General features: G+C 35.0%; 1 long non-coding RNA gene across 1 annotated transcript; it reads right to left on the reverse strand.

Moving 5' to 3' along the window:
* Positions 1–5,161: 5,161 nt before the first annotated feature.
* LOC110726072 lies at positions 5,162–7,457 on the reverse strand. Its single transcript, XR_002512311.1, has 2 exons — positions 7,322–7,457; positions 5,162–5,449 (listed from the first exon to the last, which is right to left on the reverse strand). It is a non-coding gene; the product is annotated as an uncharacterized LOC110726072 (long non-coding RNA).

A 7,457-nucleotide genomic window follows, 5' to 3' on the forward strand; every position in this document is an offset into this window, starting at 1 on the left:
TTTTAATTCTCCCATATTAAGTTTAGCGCAGACGGACGATGGCATGACACAGACACTAGCACCCAAATCACACAAAGCTTTATTAATAAAAACATTCCCAATATGGCAAGGGATAGAAAAACTATTGGGATCCTTTAATTTAGGAGGGGATTTGTTTTACAATAAAGCGCTACACTCCTCTGTGAAAGCTACAGTTTCTACTTCATTAAAGGCCCTTTCCTAGTCAGAATGTCTTTCATAAATTTAGCATAAGCAGGAACTTGAGTGATTAAGTCAGTAAAAGGAACTGTTACCTGCAGGTTTTTCACCACCTCTAAAAACTTACCGAATTGTTTATCAAGCTTACTCTTCAGTTGTCTATTAGGGAATGGAAGCTTGATAACTGGGCTCTGCACATCTCCTCCCTTATCCTGCTATTTACCCTGCACGGAAACACTAGTAGGGTTAGTATCTATTTGTAGCCCTGCAGGACTAGCAGGATTAGCGTTTGGTATAGAGGAATATTGATCAGGAACTGGTCTATCTTCCTTTGGCATAGGAGGTCTATCATAATGTGAACCACTCCGTAGAGTGATTGCATTGGCATGATCTGTAGGATGGATAGGTTGTGATGGTAGAGCTCCCTGCTGACGGGATTGTAGGGTAGATGAAAGTTGTGCAGTTTGATTGTCCATGATTTTATTATGGGCTAGGATAGAATCAATTTGCGCATCCCTACTCTCCATGTGCTTTTGCATATTGGCAAGTATTGCTCTAATTTCTGTCATGGCAGGGTTGGAAGATGATGAGGATGATGCTTGGCTTTTCTAGCCGGAATTAGGATGATAATATTTTTGCTGTGGTGGGGTTTGCTGTTGTGGTTGTTGTGGAGGTGGAGGATTTTGTACATTGGTGCTCCGGTACGAAAGATAAGGATGATTTTTATAACCAGCATTGTAGGAATTGGAATAGGGGTTATTCTGCCTATAGGTTTGAAAGGCATTAACTTGTTCCATAGAGCTCCTACAATCTTGCTCCCAATGACCTACAATTCCACAATTTTCACAAAAAGCTTCATGGTTAGCAACAGCAGAAACATTAGCTACATAGTTAGGAGCAGCAGTAAGATTATCTAATTTTTGACAAATAGATGTTAATTGAGCTTGCAAAAAGGATACGGAATCGACACTATGTTTTCCTTTATTTGCAAACCCTCTCGGATTCCCATATTGGGAATTGTGTATTTCCATGTCTTCAATAACCTGTCCTGCATCGTCCACATTTAAATTCATGAACCTCCCACTAGCTGCCGAATCTAGCACTGATCTAGAAGAATTTCCAAGTCCATTATAGAATGCTTGGATCAATTGACATTGTGCTAGATTGTGGTGGGGGCACTCTCTCTGTAGATCCTTGAACCTCTCTCAAGCCTCATATAACGTTTCGTCGGCTTCTTGAGCGAAGTTCTGAATAGCACTCCTTAGCACCGCTGTTCTCTCTGCAGGATAGTATTTATTATAGAAATTCAAAGCAAGAGTTTCCTAGTCAGTAATACCAAGTGCAGTTCTATTCAAACCATTAAACCATAATTTTGCTTTGCCACATAATGAAAAGGGAAAAAGAATCTCCCTGATTTGGTCTTGCGTGACCCCGGCTTGTCTAATGGTGTTACAATATTGGCAGAAATCTGCGATGTGAAGATTAGGATCTTCACCCTTATCTTCGCTGAACTGCTTCCTCTCTATCATAGTGATAAATTGGGGCTTGATCTCAAATTGAACTCCATCTAGAGCCGGAGTGGGAGTAAGGTACGGGAAATCTGTGAGCTTCAGTTGCGAGTAGTCACTGAGTTTCTTCTGGGTCGTCATCTCTGATTCTGAATCTGAAGGAATATCTGTGTCACTAGAATCAGAGGGAGGATCTCTTCGACCGTTGTCCTCCTCAAAACCCGCCATAATTTGTCTATAGAGTTTCCTTTGCCTATGAAAAGAACGCTCGATCTCAGGGTCGAAAGGGATGTAACCTGATCTGGAACACCTGGGCAAAAACAAAGAACTAAAGACAAATATGAGAATTGCCTCAAAGAACTAACGTTCTCTGAGGCAAAAAGGGGAAAATCTAGACTACAAAAATATAATCAGAAAACAAAAATAAAACCGTCTCCCCGGCAACGGCGCCAAATTTTGACAGGGTAAATTCGTATCCCCAAATCAAAAATAATTACCTAAATCCTCTTACTAAAGTAGATAGGGAAGTAGGGTCGAACTCCACAGGGAAACAGGTCTTTTTACTCCTAATTAATTATTATAATCTAAATTATCTAAGTAACCAAATATTTTTGTAAATAAAATCTAAAGTACGGAGAATAAAGTCGAAAGGAATAAAGTAGGGAGAAAATCAAATATTAAAGGCCTAGAGCATAGGTTCACTAATAAACAATATTCCAGGGCAAATCATAATAAGAAATCATCAAGCATTGATTAATCATATTATAAAGGGCTTTCGCTACGTATTATAATCACAGAGTTAATTTACCGGTATTAAATCTCATCTGTAGAATCTTGACTTAACCATTTATAAACTAATCCGCCTATTGAAACTAAGCCTAAATATCAATTCTCATATGTCGAATCTCGAATTAATATTGCTAAACTCATACAATTAAATCTGGCCAAACCTAATTGCATAGCATTAAAACAATCAATAGGAAATTAACCAAGCATTGATAATTAACAATCACAACAATACCCCTTCATATCATTTATTAGATCCCCATAAACCCTAGAAATTAAACTACTCACAAATCATCATGACTAAACTAATCAAATAAATAAATAAAAGCATAATCAAGAAAGCAAATAGAATAACTGAAATTAAAAGGGAAGAAATTGTTACCAAAAAGAAATCTGGAATTAAAGGAAAAATTAAGAACAAAAGTTGAGAGAGAATTTAAGAGAGTGAAAAATACTAAGTAGAGAGAGAAAGTCTAAGAAAGAAAGTAATCTAAAAATTCCGTACCAAATCGTACTTAAACGTTTTCTAAAACAAGAATTAAAACTAAACTTAATCAGGTCTACTAAAAACGCGCGCCCGATCGGGCGAAGGGCCACCCGATCGGGCGCGCCTTTTTCTTCGCGTTCCTCCCAAGCCGCATCGCCCGATCGTGCTAGAGGCTCGCACGATCGGGCGCGCTATAGCACGCTCAGCAACAAAGCCTTGCCCGCCCGATCGTGCTAGAGGTAGCCCGATTGGGCGATTGCTTCACTTTGAGGCTTTGACTTCGATTAAGCTTGATTTCTCGGCCCAATCCGGATTTCCTCCTCGGGTCTTGAATACTTGGTCCAAATGCCTCGGGATCCCAATTACCGAGCCCTTAATCACCGGCTCTCACCGATCCTGGGCTCCAAAAGTGGTCGTATCCTTCTAGCTTCCGTAGTTGATCCATAAAGCCCGGGAAAATGCTCCAAGAGTGCAATTTCCTGTAAAATACAACTAAAACTACGAAAACACTAGAACACACAAATTAGTAATAAAAGTGGCCTGAAAGAGCCAAAAACACTACTAATAACGACCGAGGGACGGGGGTAAAACACTATATAAAATGGACATATCAGGGATCAAGCCCCCAAGTCTAGTTCTAAGTGGATAGGGGTGAGCATTGGAGATCCCTTGCTATGATCGTGGTGTAAGTGTGTAAATGTGAATATGAATGCATTTTTATTACGGCCGCACCTCTTTGTGAGGTTGCCTACGTATCCGTTAGGAATTAGGCCAAACGTAACTCTAGCCAAACCTCACACAAGTGTGTGTATGGACTGTTTTGTTCAGAGTGGTCTGATTTGGATGGAATTGGTTTATTCTTACTGTTTGGGTGCGATTATAATAGGGTTTTTCTGTAATTTTCTCTAGGGATTTCTTGTGTGATTTAGGGTATGTTGAGGGTGTTTGAAAGTATTATTGCACTCTTTAGTCCCATGTCTTGCTGCTACTGTAATCTTGTGCGTTTATTTTTCAACATGCTAGAGATAAGCTTTGTTGAAAATATCATCGTCTTAAACAGCTTGAGGCACACCAAATTAGTTTTATTGATGATAATCTAATGTGTTTTAAATCGCTTACAGATTTGGCAGTGACATGGAATAAATTTGAATGTTCTACAAGCATCAGTCATATGGAATGTACGCAATGTAAAAAGTAAGATGATGATATTAGTGGAAAAGGGTCTGCAATACGTAGAGCTTAACAGTGAGATGCAATGCTGCTGCTGCTTTGCTGGATAGTGGACATGCCGCTGTTGAATGCTGGTACTCTTATTGAAATTAAGTTGTAATTTTTCCCTTAAAAAAAAAAAAGACTGTTGGAAATTTTGTTTGCAGGGTTTTTGGATGTAAAGTGTAAATATTACCTAGTTATTAATGAAATTAAATAAGCTTTTATTTATATATTGAATGCTAACCAGTTTAGAGGAAAAAAAAATCTGGTGTTTAACCAGTGCCAAATCTTATTAATAACAAAAAAAAACTTGCCACGCACCGGTTAACCGGTGCCAAAGTTAATAATTACCACCGATTTTGATCCGGAGCGATTTTTTTAGTTTTTTGGCATCCCTCAAATGAACACCGATTCAAAACCAGTGCTATAGGAGGGTTTTGAACCGGTGCTCTTTAATATTTTTCTACTATCAATTTGACTTTTACACTATTCACATGCTCCACCTTGACTTTCTATATTTAAGTAAAAATGTACAATATCATCTGGTTAGATTCGTCTCGATTTAAATTATTTTTATATCAAATTTTATAATTTTTACATATTGGAAATTAAATATATTAGAGTAAATTTAATGCATTGGCAAATGTGAAAAATGAAGGGTTGCATGTAAAATAAAGTATACAAATAGATAAATATATCTTTAAGTAAACTTTAAAAAATGTAAAAATAATTATGTAGCTTGAAAAAAATGAATAAAGTAGAATATCCTCAATAATTCCAACTTTCCAAGACAATAATGAAGATTTATTTTCTTTAATTCCTCTTTTTACTAACATTATTTTTAAAATAGTAACATCATGTTGTAACGTCTAGACCATACACTGGTTAAATTAACCTAATTAAACAACTTCATCAATAAACATTGTGGATGACACAGTTTGTAGACTCCAATTATTGCATGCCTTCTATGTAAAATCATCAAAGAAAACCTTTTATTTTAATAAACCAAAGGAAAGGAAGGGATGAAAATGACAAATCAAAGGAGGTTGGTTGTCTACCATTGCCTACTAATTAATCCATTTCTGAAAAAAAAAAACTAGAATACAAGTATTTCATTTCCATTTTTACCCATGACCTCCTCATCTATGGTTTATGTTGCAAGAAGTTGATTGTATTGGGAAGGAGCAAAATCAGACTGCTAAAATAGTGTTATGATAACCAGTCATCATCCATTCCATCAATATCTCCAATATCCATCCTGTTACATAACAACAAACAAACCGCACATGTTTAGGCAATTTTCAATTGGTTCTAAGAAAATAAAATTAAACAAGTCATTTTGGTCTATTTACCTCTAATTTATAACTGTAACAAAATAAATACTGGTACACATCTAGCATGGTGCACTAATTCTCAATTGACATGTACACAACATAGAAATAAAATAAAATAAAAATTTAGAAGGGTAGTATAACCATCACGTGTGATGTGTGCCCTTTTAAGTGATGTGTTGTTTACGCGTTGTATTGATTATGGGAAGATCCATCTATGTATTTAAAACTTAGTCAAGCATCAATGTAATTAAGTCTAAAATTTACCAAGAAGCTAAGTATAATAAAGAAACTATAACACGAGGATAAACATACTTCTTTTATATTATTATATACAATTTCTCAAGTACATTCGAGTATATTTTTCGTGAGTATTCATTAAGTGACTATGTTCCTTCATCAAATTAGGCTACTTCTAGGGCTACCTTTCACTCATTTGGAGACATTGATTTGAAACCAACTTTGGTGTACAAGAAAACATTGCATTTACTCGTACACATTTATATTTGTAACTTGCAAGTATACCGTAATATTGTCTCACTCTGTCCTTTCTACATTCTACTCGAATGAAGCTAGGTAAGACAGTCTTTCCTCGTAAAAAGGATTTCCTAACATTTCTTTTTTCTCACCGCTAAAACCTTAAAGAAAGAAAAGAGAATCTAAAGAAAGAACTTTTAATATTTTGAAAGTCAACTTTTCAATTTTTCAATCTTATTCCTAAATAATGCAGCAACTTTTATATAAAAATGGAAAAAACATAGTGAAATTAAATAAAATACCATCATTATAACATGGAACAGAAGCTTCACAACCAAAAGACAAGTTGCATTTTCATTCGCAGCATAAATTTTTTTAGTGATGGACACTTTGCAAAAGCATGCATAAATTAGCTGGTGTAACGCTAGGCAGGCCACGGTGCACCATGCCATTCATTTTTATTTTCTTCGTCTACACTTGGCTTTCTAGTCTAGCTTTGGACACAACAACAGTAAATTTCTTGATTTATACAATTAAGTCAACAACTATTAGTCTTTAACTTCATTTTAGTATTTATAAGGTTGTTGCTCGGCGATGACATACATTCTAAATGGTTTGCACACAAAGATCATGGAAAATACAAGTAATAGATATAAAGCGGACTTTCAATAATTTATTGATGGACAAGCCACTTTAATTTTTTTTTTCTTTACGTACGATCGATAAGGTATCGTATTTTCTAATTTTAGGACATTTTCAAAAGATAAATAGTGGTAGCTAACATAATTATTAATTATCAAGTTTGGATAGAACTTTAAAATGAACATCCTTGTATTACTCCTTATTAGTAATCAAAATTCGATTATAATAATATCCATAAATCCACACGTCACATAATACTTGAGAATTGAGATATTGTATGTTTTTGGCTCAACACTTGTCTTGTAGTTATGTATTTCAATTTTCCTTCCTACCATAGAGCTCTCTTGATCAAGTTACATACATTATTAAAAGTTAAATATAATTGAGCACATCAAGTATATTGACTTAAATTGTACTAACCATCCATCTTTTTTCCAAAATTATCAAAAGTTTTGATTATATTATTAATAACATTAATTTGAGAGAAATAATAATTAATAACCCAAGATAACCCTTGTAATCATAAACACAAAAACCCAAGATAGCATACAAATAAATTACTCCAAAATCAACCCAATTTATTATATATAAATTGTGTATCACACCAGTTAAAAACTACTAAACACTCGTATTATTTAAAAAAGAACAATTAAGCTAATAATATAAGTATTAGGTCTTACCATGGCAAAGTAGTATCCTCGGAGCAAGAATCATCCAAATGTTGTTGCAACAAACTCTCATCATTATTTGCACTTAACCAAGGAGGAAACTCCAACTCTCCAAATGCAACATGATCATTATTATTATTATTATTAT

This window comes from Chenopodium quinoa, unplaced genomic scaffold (assembly GCF_001683475.1).
Source record: "Chenopodium quinoa cultivar QQ74 unplaced genomic scaffold, ASM168347v1, whole genome shotgun sequence".
Classification (NCBI taxonomy): domain Eukaryota; kingdom Viridiplantae; phylum Streptophyta; class Magnoliopsida; order Caryophyllales; family Amaranthaceae; genus Chenopodium; species Chenopodium quinoa.